The sequence below is a fragment of the Lissotriton vulgaris genome, chromosome 4_1 (assembly GCF_964263255.1).
Source record: "Lissotriton vulgaris chromosome 4_1, aLisVul1.2, whole genome shotgun sequence".
Classification (NCBI taxonomy): domain Eukaryota; kingdom Metazoa; phylum Chordata; class Amphibia; order Caudata; family Salamandridae; genus Lissotriton; species Lissotriton vulgaris.
Genome location: NC_141691.1, coordinates 675,371,225 through 675,385,922, shown reverse-complemented (window position 1 = coordinate 675,385,922; position 14,698 = coordinate 675,371,225). Strand labels below are relative to the sequence as shown.

Genomic DNA, 14,698 nt, shown 5'->3' with positions numbered 1-14,698 from the left:
AGCTTGCCCATTTGTTCAACCATTTTTTATTGTGAAGTTGATCAAGTGAAACGCCGTTTCTAAACTGATACATATTAGGATTTTTGTTGTAACCAGTATAATCAAAACACACTCAATATGCTATGTTCGCACATTACGTAAAAGATCAAAACCAACTTTAGTCATGCAAAACACTATATATAAAGAAAACAGAGGAAGGACGTCTGCATCGCACAGAATGAAGTAGCAGGGAAGCACTGAGTGTCCATGCCAACACAGCTCTCCCACAACTTAGAATGCTATGGCAATACTGGGCCAGAAAAATAAAATAGCTTATTACTTTGACAGCAGTCGCAACAAACTTTATATCCAATCATTGATTTGCAACATTTTCATGGACTTCGGTTCTATACGTTTATCTTTCTGGTCACTCAAAGCGCCTTCTAAGCATGCATCCAATTAGGTAGTCAAGTTTTTTTAACCAGAACAGTAATTGTTGACGGTGGGTAGTGATTGAAATAAAGCTTAAATAAATCTGATTGCCTTGTCAGCACTCCAAAATGTTGCCACAGAAAATTAAACTAGCAGAGTAAAGGCATGTAGAGTTACTAAATGTCTAGCAGCAGCGTCAAACTTTTATTTTTTACAATGCTCTAGTGTAGCTGGCATTTGTGGGTTTTTGTTGTTGTTTTTTTGTTGAATGTCGGTTTCCCATCTGTCTGAATGCCTGACTAAAATCTTCCGAGATGTGTATGCCTAAGTCAACTCAAATTAGTACAGTATTTGTCAAACATCCATGAGTCTGATCAGCATATTTATTGAATACATCTTCCCACAGACTTCTCACTGTAACAATTATCCGTTCCAAACTTCAGAGTGCTCCAAAATAAAGTATACCAGCACTGCCAGCTAGCTCTGTGCGGCTTCTTCCGCAGCTCCATTTCCATACATGACATGGCTTCTCAGCATGGGTTTCTAGAGACCTTGTTTGTGTCTCCTAGACTATACTCCTCACAGCAACTAAGTGAAATGTCTTCTCCCAAGCTTTCTGGTTTCAAGCCTTGTCTGAGATGCTGCAAGAAGATTATTTTTCAGGTCCCCATGACAACTGCAAGAAGTATTTCTGACCAAGTTCAATGCATTAGTATGTGATTCTGGTGCCTCTGCACGCAAAGACCATCAGGGAGCGAAGTCAAGTTTCTGATTAAGGCATGCATGGAGACATCTAAGCGGTTTCCTTCTCCCACAGTCAACTCACCTAAGAGAACAATCTACTAAAACGTTTTCCTAAAAAGCGACATAGAAAGGAGAGACTCTTCTTCCTCTGAAAAACGGTCAGACTCCAGAGACGGTTCAGTTTCAACATTAGTTCCCTGATGCTAAACTCTTTTCCCTTTCATTAGAGAATAGCGCAAGATTGAAAAGGACGAGACCAGGGTTTCTGGGTTCTCCAGCTGTGAATACTTTATAGATTTGCTTACATGAATCACCCTAGTCCTCAAACTGGGAATCCCACTATAACATCACAATAGCATTCTATTGTTCAAGCCCAAGAGGCGGTCAACTTTGGCATCTAATTATCCTGCCCACCTCATTGAAAAAGAACCAGACTTCTACCAGTGAGGTGAAAGGACACTGAAAGCCAGACACCCGCCCACCCCCCCTCCCCCGGAGTAACTGTCCCAAAAACATCTGCTGCACATTGCGTGTGAAGGGAGTCCGTTTGAGTTCTCCTCGCATCCCAGTCTCTTTTGGATGTAAATTATTGTTTCCAACAATTCTTATAGCTTTTTAGCAGCCTTTGTCTGGGGAACTTGCATCACGCTGAGTTTAAGCTATGTTGCCTGAATCTGCTAGAAAAGAAACTATCTTTTCAGAGCTTTTTAGGATCCTCGGTTGTGAACGTATGATATTCCAGCCTGGGCGAGGGACCCTGAAGACTTCTTCCAAGAGTGTAGTATTGCAAAATCTTCAGCTACAAGTGCACAGTTGGTGTTTTCGTAGAAATTAGGTCTCCTCTCCAATTTAAAACTTGGCCGATTTTCCTGAAAATATTAAAAAAGAATGCATTTAAACTGTAAAAACAAAATAAAAAGTTTACAGTGGGGCACCTAGCTGTAATAAAAAAGAATACACCATTAGATCATGACCTTTCAACCTTTCTCCATCAAAGAGTAAAAACAAACAAAAGGCATATGTAATGTTAAAAGTGCACCAGTCTAAATAATGCACACTGTTCTTTCAAGAAGCCAGTAGGTTCTATCCCCCCATCATGTACTGGCAGTGTAACCCCCAGTCCAGTTTTTTTTCTTGATCATTCTGACTGGATCGGAGGGCATTGTGACCCACATTTTTTGAGGATTAATCTTCAGGAAACACTTTTTTATTTTTTTAACTTCTTTCGACCTTTTGCACATCGGTGAGAAAAGTCCCTTAGATCAATGTATCCCAAACTGTGGGTCACGTCCCACTGGTGGGTTGCAAATGTCCAAGCAATAAATAAAGAAGGATTTAAATTATGTATTCATCTTGTCACATCAGCTGAGACTCCGAGGCCAATGTCAGGCTATGTCCTCTGACAGATTGCTGCTCATATTTTTAGGTCTCGGCTCTAGACAGTGCATGCACAGTCTCGAAAGAGATGTGTATCTACTTTGTGAGCTTCAGCCCGCGCATAGGCTTCCCATTTTCTGGCCTCATACAGCCTGATTCATGAAAGGTAATTGCGCTCGCAAAGGGCCAGATTCTGAGAATCTGGCCCTTTGCCAGTGCAATTTTTGCATTTGGGATTCATCATCCCAAATGCAAAATTCGCTATTTCAGAACTCGCATATTTGTGAGGAATAGCATTTAAGGAATCTCTATTAGAGATTCCTTAAATGCTATTCTTGAAACATTTAAAAATAGCGATTTCGCAATTTTGGGCCGCTATTTACCGCGAGGTCAAACCTCGTGGTAAATAGCGAAAACTTAGAAAAATGCTTTTAAAAGCATTTTTCTAAGTTGCATGTTACACACACACGTCTTTTGGACGTGTGTGTGTAACATCTGTGTAATTTGACATTTCAGGGGTGTTACAGGGTGTCCTTTGGACACCCCTGCACCCTTGAAATCGCAATCTCATTTGCGATTAGCTAATTGCTAATCGCAAATAAGGAATGACTCCCCATGCATTCAAGGCCCATAGGAATGAATGGGGAGTTATTCCTTATTTGCGATTAGCAATTAGCTAATCGCAAATAAGGAATCTGTAGGAATCGCAAAAAATATTGCTATTCCTACATGAATCCCGTTTTGCGAGTCTGGAATAGCGATTCCTTATGAATCGCTATTTCAGACTCGCAAAACTTCCCAATGATGAATCAGGCTGATAGTCTCTTCTGTTCTTTCTCCCCATTTGTACATGGCATGCATGCGTCATGCCTCTTCCTGTGTTTAGCCCTCCCTGTGAGCAGGGACCAAGTGCTGATATACATATACAGTGGCCATTTTAGGAAATGTTTTCAGGACTTTTTCTTTGGTTAACCCTTTCGCTGCGGCGGCTATTCCGCCGCAGCGCTAACGGGGCGGGGCGGCGGCCGCATGCTGGTGACAGAACCGCTCCGTCACCAGCCGCGGTTGAGCTGTGCTGGTGACGGAGCGGTTCCGTCATGGCCCGCCCCGCTCAATAGAACGGCCGCGCAAGCGCGAAATCAGCGCCGCGGCGGCCGGGCCATGACGGAACCGCTCCGTCATCAGCACAGCCCAACCGTAGCTGATGACGGAGCGGTTCCGTCATCAGCAGGGGAGGGGTTAATAGCGCTTTTCACAAGCACTCATGTTTACATTTACTCCAAGCTTTTTTCGAAACAGGCCTGTAAATTGTGCTTTTCACAAACACGTGTTTCCATTTAGTCCGAGTGATTATCTAAACAGGCCTGTAAATCTTGTCCTGATCTCATCAAATTGTTTTTGCATTCCAGTGTTGCTCGCCTATCTCCCACCCTCTTTTACGCTGGTTGACCTTTCTACCTGTCCGTCCCTGCTTGCCTTGTGCACGAGCACGCGTGGCAAATGTTTCCCAGCTTTCATTTACTAGAACCCATAATAGGCGATAGAAAAGCTAGTTGATTGGAATACATTATTTAACAAATTGTTTAATGAACGCGGCTCCCTTAACTCAATGACTGACATACTCCCTGCGCACAATTTAATTTAATTTGCAGAAATGGCGCCTGTGAAGGAAGTGTGCCTAGATACAGGAAGCTGTGCATCAAAAATGGAGAAGTGTGGCTCACTGGTTAGAGCAGGCAGACCCTGAAGCAGAGGTCAGACCCGGGACCAGGGTTCAATTCCCGACGCGGCAGGGTCTTGAGCTCAAATGTCCATGGACTCGATAATTCTCGCTTCGGTGCCTGACCTAATCATGGGTTCACACTCTGCAACTCTGGGCATTAAGCTTGCTTAATCTCCACAACGGCCCCCCGCGGCGGGATGCCTGGCTTTCACCTTGGGGATGCCCTGTAGGGGCTATCTCACAGGGAAAAGCCAGGACGGGTTCCCAAGGCAAGCGCCGAGATACCTCCCCAGGTGATCGAGCGCTATATAAGAACATCCAAACAAAAAACACTAGAATTCTGGAACGTGTGGAATGAGCACTTTTCGAAGCCTTTTGAATTATGCAAAACTGTAAACAAAGAGAATGCTAATAGATTATGGATGGCAGGATGCATGCAGGAGTAGCGCTCAGCCACTAATGTACAACTTAAGTGACATTTTCTATGCATGCTTTACAACAAACTCTTCCAGTGCTAGGGATGTTCCTGCAGTAGGTGCACTAGAACAAATCCTGCAAAGCAAAAGTGAACCGATTCTTGTCTGCCATAAAATTAGCTGGGACATGCACATGGAAGACTCCAAAGCAGGGTGGTGAAACAACTAAAGTGCTGGCTTTATACCAATAACACTGATGAGTGCAATGCGATGCACAGTGGTGACATAACTGCCCACACCACCTACGGGAACCGTTCTTCAGCTGAGAATCTGTATATATGGTCCTCGTATTACCTTGGTTTCTGCAAACTCAGGCTATCTTACCATTAGTATCTGACCCCAAGCCTACTGCATTTGTGATGGACCCACTGCACTTACCTGGGCAGAAACACCCATCTGCATAACAGTGCATAGGTGTAATCATGAGGACACTCAATTTACCGGTTCCTACATACCACTCTACCTGGAGAACTCAGCCCATATCCTTTTCGTCCCACCAGGATTGCTTTCCAAATCTAGATGCCAAGTCCAGTGTACCTTTTAACCAGTCTGTTGGAGGCAGAGGTGAAGGGTCTGTCCACCGTTTGCCAATTGCCTATCTCCCTTCTAGCGAGAAGTAGGAGCTAAAACAAGCCCCACTGTGATTTCCCCTACAGGCTGTGTGATGCCATATCAACCCCTAATAGAACCAGCGTAGAACTCAAGTTAATTTTGACATCCAAGATCTCTGCAATGATATCACCTACAGACTCCCAATCCCTGCTGATCATAAGGCAGGAAGAAAGCATATGTTCACCATTTGCTTAAAAATGACCACATTGACGGATTTTGCACAAATCTTGCAATCTTTTGGATGTCCAAAATATTCTGTTGAAGGCGAAATAGTAGTTTTGCTTCAGATTAGCTGGTTTAACCATGGTGTACAACAGCTTCAAAGATGAATGCCGTAAAGGTTGGACCTCGGGCCCTGGGATTGTCTACTCCAATACCATCTGCGGTGCCACAATTGTTCTATTCTTGGCATCCTGGAATTTCCAATACCAGATGGCATCCTCTTTACTCATGTGCCTCACATCCTGCATTAGTATCATCTTCCCAGCCCCCCTGCCCCATCTCCATGTTGGCACTTGCAAACCAAGAGAGTCGCAGGTATTTAAATCTCAGCAGCGAGCCCCCAGTTATGACCTTTAGGACTTGCCAAGGTAGTAGTCTCTCCCACCAAGTAACTATCCCAGTCTTCCTCAGGGGAGCCTCGGCCTATCCAGAGGACATTTTAGGGTACCCGGAGAGTCTCAAATTGGTGAGAAGCTTGAAAAATACCTGATGCTCCAAGGTCTTCCTGCCTCTGAACCATTTATATAATGCAGCCTTTAAGACTTTTAACCTGACTTTTTAAAAGAATTTCGGGGCCCGAAACTTGTATAGGAAACCTGTGAATCCATGCTAAGTACACTCCCCCAAATTGAACTGGCCTAAAATGTTTTCATTGAAAAGCCACCCAGTACGATATCAGGTCCTGAATAGCTAGGCCCCCTTTCAACAACTAACACCTCATTGTTTTCCAAGCGAGCCTAGCCCCATGTGAGGCCCATATAAAACGAATTATTTTCCCTAAATCTCAGCTACGACCAATCTTGGGAATGTAAGTGGGATACAATTAAAAAGGTACTTCAGCTTGGAGTATCGACATTTTAATCAAATTCACTTGCCCATAGATCATCAGTGGCAAGCTTCTCCATCTGGCAAGTAACAAATTCCCCTCCTTCGCCACCCTTTCTGTTCAACAACTGGGCTGCCTCCAAGGGATGGGCTATTGAGATACCCTAGTATCTATTCACAGTCTTAGTCCCCCCCCTACCCAATTAGTGCAATTCCAACACATGTACTCTGACTTGAAGCTGTTCACTAAATAGTCTGATAGGGCCCCAAACATCTCCGCCAGCCTTTTTACCCTGGGAACAGTCAGAACCGTGACTGATGTATAAACTGAGATCATCAGCATAAAGTGTTATCTTATTGCTGTTATAGTGAGGGAATGGAAAGGGATTACCTGTGCATCCCTTCTAAGCAGCTGAGCAAATGGTTCAATGTATATATCAGAGGAGAGGAGTCCCGGTCCAACCCTAACTCATGCCCCTGCAAATTCCAAAACTCTTGGTCAGTGAACCATGGAACAAAATTCAGGCCGATGAATTCTCATACAGCCCTAGAGAAGAGTCGAACAAGAACTGAACCCCAATACTGCCAAAACCTCCCATAAGTAGGCCCAGCATACTCAGCTGAAGGTCTTGGCAGTGTCTATTGTGACCAAGGCTATCGGACAGGTGGTGGCCAGGTCAATAGATCGATCAGCTGCTGAGTGAGCTCCTGAATCTATTGCTTTGGTAAAAACAATTAACTGAGGGGCAACTTAGACAGGCTTCTGGCTAGGATGCTCAAACCCCTTGTAATCTGCATTCAATAAAGAAATTGGACAATAAGAGTCAGCCTTCCTGGGGTCTCTGACTGGCTTCAGGATCAAAACTAATGTGGCTTCTTTCCACAGGTCGGGAATCTGAGCATTCCCCAGATAGATTGAATTAAACAATTTCACCCACACTGGTGAGATCACTACTTTCAGGAGCTTGTAAACCTCTGAGGAAATGGCGTTTGTGCCTGCTGCCTTCTCATTCTTGATATGTGATCAGTGCTCCAAGATTTCCTCCCCTGTAATCTGCGCCTCCAGGCATTCCTTGCCTGGCACTACAAGCCGGAGAACGTCCCTCTCCAAGCCCGAATATGCCTCTTCTGTATACAGTATCCAAAAGTGGAGACACCAGGTGCTCCTGCATTTTCCCTGCCTTATTGGAAATGTCTCCCTGGTAGTTGATAACCAGCTCCTTAATGGTATTCCTGGACCTCTCTGCCTTCCATGCTAGAAGTGCTCCTATTGTTCCCCATACTCAAAATTATTCATACACACGGCCTGCCACCTTTTCCTGCATTTAATATCAAGCTTGATTTTGAAGTTTAGCTGTGTCTCTTCCAGATTCTTCAATTCTTGTTCCCTGCCCAGCGGGGAACTTTGTGTCTGCAAGACAGCCTCTAATGCCCTGACTTCTTGCTCCAATCTAGCCACTTCCGCCCTCTCTGACTTGCTTTTAAAAGGTGCTTGACTCTGCTGAATCCCCTGTATAAAAGATTTTAAAAGTGTGCCAAATTATAGCAGCAGAGATGAACCGGTGTTGTCAAGAAAAAAATCAGCACTGTCTTTTTTCAAGACAAGTGCTACTCCAAATTCCAAACACGATTTACCGTCCATCTTGAGTTCACACTGCATCCTGAACATCAAAGTACAGGGGTATGAAATTTATTAAAATATCTACTTGTCCATAGGACAGGTAGCTTCATAAATCTACTTATCCTGGTAAAAAAAATCCACTTGTCCCTTTGGTGCCTAGGGCAGCAATCTCATTATATAAAGGCCCTGGTATAGGCCGTTCTGATTATGCCAGGGCTCATACTATTGGAGGGGTTGAATTCTAGCAGTTTCCTTATTTTGCCTCCTTTCCGCAGATCTACATACTTCGGCTGGAGGTAGCGTTAAGCAATATTTCCAGGGTTTGAATGCCCTTTTGAGTCTGTGCAAACCAACCAACCCGCTAGCATGTTTTTGGGGTTTTCAACAGCTCTTCTCTAATCTTTTCGTGCACTGAAAAATGTTGGAATTTACTCCTGACCACTGCAGAAGTTAAACTTCTTCCAGGGTTGGGGGGAAAAAAGTGGTTGGAGGGAAAGTAAACTTGTAAACTCTCAACAGATTTTCACATGATCAAATCTACACATGCATATTTGTGCGTGCTAAAAATCAGTTAACAAATATTTTCTAGGAGTACGATTTCCTGGCTAACCTCTGTGTACATTTGTGGATTCAGGACACCAGTAAATCTGCACACTTGCAAGGACATATACAAAGGGTACAATTTTGTGACTTTCTTTAAGAATTGGGCCCCAATAAGGTGTGGAGTTAACCAACACCTTTCATTTTTTATAAGCATTCTATCTCTCTAACTATCTATCCATCGACTGGCTTCTGCTCTTTAACAAAGAATATATCGGCATACAAATTAGTTTTGTTCAGTGCTAGGGACTACTGTGGCAATGTGTGCTTTTTGAGACAAAAAAAAATATTGCTTATTGCCAGTGTTTTTTATAATGGTGAAGGCTTGGCAGCTCCCATAAAGTTTTTAAAAACAATATCAAAATAAGACATGCATTGACAAAACTAAAAGGCTACCAATATCGGATCTATTGGCTTTGCCAATGCTTGTTTTTTCCATGTTTCCCATTATGTTGTAGAAACTGGTTGCACTGATGTTCATTATGAATATTTTTCGGAAATACTAGCATACTAGCATACATAAACACATTTTAGAAATGTTACCAACAATTTCACAGTATTTTTTTGCTAGTTGCATTTTTTTGTGAACCTTTTATTTTGAAAGCGAAGGATCATCAATCTTGCTTTCAAGCTTCTGCAGAGATGTGCATCTAATTAGAGAGCATTCTGGCACGCTTTGTATGTAGACTCCTATTGTTAAACCTTGCAAACATGTGCAACATTTTTACACTGGAACGCCTGTCATTAGTGTTGTCCGAGCTAACCCGTTTCCTTGGAGCCAGTACCCTAATAAGAAAGGCTTTCTATTAATGAACCATAAATACAAGTTCGAACAACATTAACAGATGCACACAAATATTACCTGAAATGCAGGCAATGCCCTTCCCTGATCCATAATATGGTTCTGTAAACTGACAGCCAAAGGGTTTGTACTGCACGGGGTGGGCCTACTTGTTCCAGGGACAAAATACCCATGAAAAATGGTTGTCCTTGACCCCAAACAATATGTCTTGAGAATCGGGCTTTCATACCCCTGGAGTAGCATGGTAACGGCTGAGGGTCAGAGATGTGTCCCCAGATAGATGGATGTTTTACCTGTTTTATTTTTCTTGCTAGGGCTCTATCGACAGTTAGTCAAGCTTTGAAAAATGACAATTATTTTGTGTGGAATGTATACCCTCTCGTCTGGCCCTTTAAGTGACTCTACATGGTAGCCAACCCCAGGTCCTGTAACATGTTCTTCAAGGCCTACCTGGCCTGAGGTGTGTGAATGCAATCTTTCCTGGTAGATCTATCTCAAGTGGTATCCATTACCCCCCGCTCTCCTCCTCCCCCCCCCCCTCTATCATAGATAATGGGGACACCACCAAGTTCTGCTCAAAGTTTGATAAATGTTGGGGATCGTCATCGTTTGGGCCATATTATCCTGCACACAGAAATTCATACCCCCACATCTCATACCTGACAAGGCCCACTTCCCTGAGCTATCTGTTTTTCAATATACCTCCACCCTGGCCCCCTTCCTCAACAGTATTGTTACTCCCTTACACTGCACAACTTGATCTGAAACAACATAGTTGTTAATTCACCTGAACTTAAATAGAGGGCCCTGCTCTCAATTGCAGTTAGATTGGTCTCCCACAAGAGAATAACGTAGGCTAAACTCTCCAAGGTACTGCAACACTAACCTCTGCCTCCTCCTGGGACATTTATTTTCCAAGTTAAAAAGCATAGCTCTTTACCGCTCCACATTAATTCTAACAAATTTCACCTCCTCATCCTATAGTATTGCAGGGGGTCCTGGCACATTAAGAACCACGACTTGATGAAACTGAGCACTTGCCCCATGCTGCTCTCTACCCAGTGGCCATTCCCATACCCTTCCCCGGACCTCACCCTGGAGAACTTTCATATTCCTTGTTGGCATGGTGGATGCCTAGGAGCTTCCCCGGGAGGTACAGCAATCAAACAATTTTCCTATGCCAACCCGGCCCACCGGAAGCACAGACTTTTGAGATTCCAAAATTTCTCTCCCTTTTGATCGAACCAATCAACGTATCTACGTACTCTAAGGCATGGTAGTTGAACTTCATTGTTTCCACATTATGCACAGCATTGCCGAAAATTGTAGTTGTACCTCGGCTCCCAACTTATGGAACTCTTCTATTCTCCTATCAAGCTCCCACGGATGCTGGTTTGTTGTCTTGAACTACAGACCTGATGACTGAGGGGAAACCTTTAGTGGTAAAGGGCCCACACTACAGACAATACCCAAAATGGCCTCTTTCACTGCAGATGAGAGGAAATTTACCAAGATCTTCCTTGGTTTCTGACATTGCGAATTCCTTTTAAAAGTATCACTGTGTGCTCTCTATATTTCCTGCTCAAGGTTGATGTCTGGCCTGTCCTTAAAAACGGTATCTAGTAGTAGGGCAATTAGGAAATAATTTGTCGCCACCTTCGCCTCCGGTATATTTAAGAATCTGAGGTTGTTCCTCCAGGAGTGGCTCTTAACCCTTTAGAGGTCCTCCCTCAGACCTTGATTTTGTTTAGTCCGCAAACGTATCCCGGTAGTGTTCTTCCTGACATCCTGTTTAATCAGGACAACCCCCACCTCTAATGCTCTGGTCCAAGCAGCCACTTCATCTGGGTTCGGGGCCAAAGCAGAATAGGAAGATTGAATCCCCAACTGATTAGTTTCAGATACCTCGAACTTGCTTTTAACTGAGGCGGAGGAGCTCCACCCAAAAACAAACTGTTTTTTTTTTGTTTTTTTAAAGCCACTGGCTTTTAATCTCCTCTTTTAACCCTAGGAGGATGGCTGCCAATGATTCATTAGACTCTAGCCACAGCTTCCCCAGCCTCCTCCAGGAAACAAAACTTTCAATAGGATCAAGACACTCTGTGTTTATTGATGCAGTGAATTAAATCTATGTACCATCAACCCATTCTTTCAAAGAATGTAAGTCCTGTTCTGAAATGCCAAAATGCTCTAAAAGATCTTGATATCATTGGTCTCAGATAAAATTAGAAGACTGAATGGCGCAGAAGCAAAGACAGCAAGCTAGGAAGGGAAATCCCTTTACTTGTCTGAGCACTCTCCTGGTGAGGGCTCCCATAGAGGGTGATCTAGGGAGAGAAAGAGGCAGACCTCTTCTTCACCACTTCAGACATTTGACACAGATGATGAAATGGAGCATATGACAAAAGAAGCAGAGACCTTAAATGCTGAAGGGTTGGAGGAGAAGAAATTGTCCTACTGGTCTCAGTACAAGTGCAGAGACTGCAGAAGCAGTCTGAGACCAGATATCAATAACTACTGACAAATGGGTCTTGCAAATAATAGAGAAAAACTACTCTCTTCAATTCAAACCTCTTCCATTATTCCCTCTGAAAATAGCGCTGTAAAACCAACTACAGTTATTCAAAAACAAGCAATACTCTATTCCTCAATATCGACAAGGAAAATGCATCTACTCAAAGTATTGTGTGAGGCCCAAAGCAAGAATACAGCCTCCTTTTGGACTTGAGGTAGGCCCACAAATGGATCAAGAGGCAAAACGTCAGAATGCTGGCTTTGCACAAGACATATCCACAGCTCATGAAGAGAGACTTGATGTGGTCTGCGAGACTCTTCATGATGCTTATTTTCACATTCTGATAGCTGTGAAACACAGGAAGTTTCTCTGGTTCATTGTAGGCAAAGCACTATATCAATACAAGGTCCTATGATGAGAAATCTGCTCCTAAGACATTCTTTTTTTTTGTTGTTTTTTTTAAAACCTTTATTTACAAATGCACAGTACACAGCGTCTGCCTACAACCCCGCAGGGCCGGCCGCTATGACAAAAAACAGGCTGAGCGAAAAGTGCAATATGAGGCAGCACGTTGCTGGAGCAATCTCTCACATCAACATTATCGGCAAGAGCGTAACATCATACAAATAGGATAAGAAAGGTTTAATTTTATGTTTTTGTCGAAGTGAACACTAACAAACAAACACATGGTATCATAGTGGCATGGTTTGCTGGAGGTGGGGGGGGGGGGGGGGGGATGAATGTAGGAGAAACGACGATGGCGAGGGGGGGGTGGCGCGCGCAAGAGAAGCATGTGGTGAGAATAGGAAAGGAACGTAAATCACGGAGAGGAGGGAAGAGGGACCTCGTAGTCAAGTGGGGGAGAACAGATATCCCCACGATAAGCATTCCAGGGAGCCCAAACTCTGGACCACTTCCCCGGACGCCCCCGGGCCTCATATACCGTCTTCTCTCGGAACATGGACCAGTCTATGTTCTCCTTCCAGGCACTTAACACTGGCGGTCTAGGGGAGCCCCAAAGCTGCGCAATATCCCTCTTCGCGATCATATTGCCAAGGGTGACCCAAAGTGTCTGGGCAGCAGTGCAGTCAGACGGTTCCCATACATTCAAGAGACAACGACGCGCCTCAGGAATCAATGGGACCCCCGTGACACGGCTCATCACATCATGCACCCTAGACCAGTACGCTACAATCACCGGACATTCCCAGAGAACGTGAAGAAAGGTACCATCCATCCCACACCCACGCTTGCATCGACCATCCGAAACCAAACCCATTCGCACCAGACGCATTCCAGTAAGATACACGCGATGAAGGATTTTCAATTGGACAAAGCGAAGTCGTGCAGGAATAGCCACCTCCTTAGGGGAGGACACGGCGGACTGCCAGTCCTCGTCGTCCAATTCAAGTCCGTCGGCCGTCCAGGCAGCCCGGAGCTTCTCGAGCTGGTCAGTTCTATTATTAATGAGCTTCTTGTAGATTAAGGAGATGGTACTGTCTGGGACGTGGCCATCTAGTACCCGATCCTCCAAAGGGGAGGACTGCGGAACGTCCGTACCGGGGGGGAAGACAGAAGACAAGGCATGCCTCACCTGCATGTACCGGAAGTGCTCCCTATCATCGAGCCGGTATTCTAGCTTCAGCGATTCAAAGGACTTAACCGCGCCACGTGTCCACAGGTCCCCCACAGTGCTAATCCCAATCATGTCCCATTTCTCAAATCCTTTCGTCTTCCACAGGTTGCCCAGACGTTCCGAATCATACAGTGGCGTCATACGTGTCAGTCTACCGCCCCAGCCCGTGGCCACTGTAGCGTCTCGCCATGCCCGCACCGCACATTTCGTTGGGCCCGTAAGAAGTCGGAAGGGGGCCTTAGAGTACAGCGCCCTATTAAAGTTGCCACCGGGCAACAGCAATTTATCCAAAGCAAAGGCGGGAGCGGGCTCCGGAGCGTATGTCGCATGGTTGATGGCACTCAGGTGTGAGGCCCAGTAGTATCGTCTAATGTCAGGCAGCGCAATACCTCCGTCGTACCAGGAGAGCGTTAGCTTGGACAAGGCAATGCGGGCACGGCCGTCCCAGATAAGTTGCCGCTGTAAACTCTCGACTTCATGGAAGTAACGAGCTGGAACAGGGTCGAAGAAATTTTGCAGGGCGTAGAGGAATCGAGGGAGCGACATCATTTTAAAGAGCGCCGCCCGGCCCAATGGAGATAAAGGCAGATCGCGCCAACGCCGAACATCCTGCTTCAGTCTGCGGAGTGGGGCATACAAGTTCCGCTCATAGCGGACCGAAGAAATCATGGATACATGGATCCCAAGATACTTAAAACCGTCCGTCGCTACCAGGATGGGAAATCTGCGGGGGAGAGGCGGTAGAGTACCAGCTATGGCGTAGACACAGGACTTGGTCCAGTTAATGACAAGTCCCTAGTTTTTACCGAAGGACGTGAGGACGTCAAAGAGAACATTGAGCGACTTCTGTGGGGAAGTGAGATAGAGGAGGATGTCGTCCGCGTACAAGGAGACACGATCCTCAAGGTCAGGGGACCATCGGATCCCTTTGATCGAGGGTTCCCACCGGAGCCACGCGGCCAGAGGTTCGAGTGCCAAAGCGAACAAAAGCGGAGAAAGAGGACAGCCTTGACGTGTGCCACGGCCCAAGGGGAAGGGGTCCGAGCACCGACCATTCACCGCAACCTGGGCTAGCGGCTGCTCATAGAGAAGCTTGACCCAAGCGATAAAATTGGGGCCAAAGCCAAATTTAGC

General features: G+C 45.1%; 1 protein-coding gene across 1 annotated transcript in view; it reads left to right on the top strand.

Annotated features, from left to right (window-relative positions):
- Positions 1 to 14,698, top strand: part of NDUFV2 (NADH:ubiquinone oxidoreductase core subunit V2) — a 194,900-nt gene that overhangs the window by 157,513 nt on the left and 22,689 nt on the right. The gene's annotated exons all lie outside the window — the stretch shown is intronic.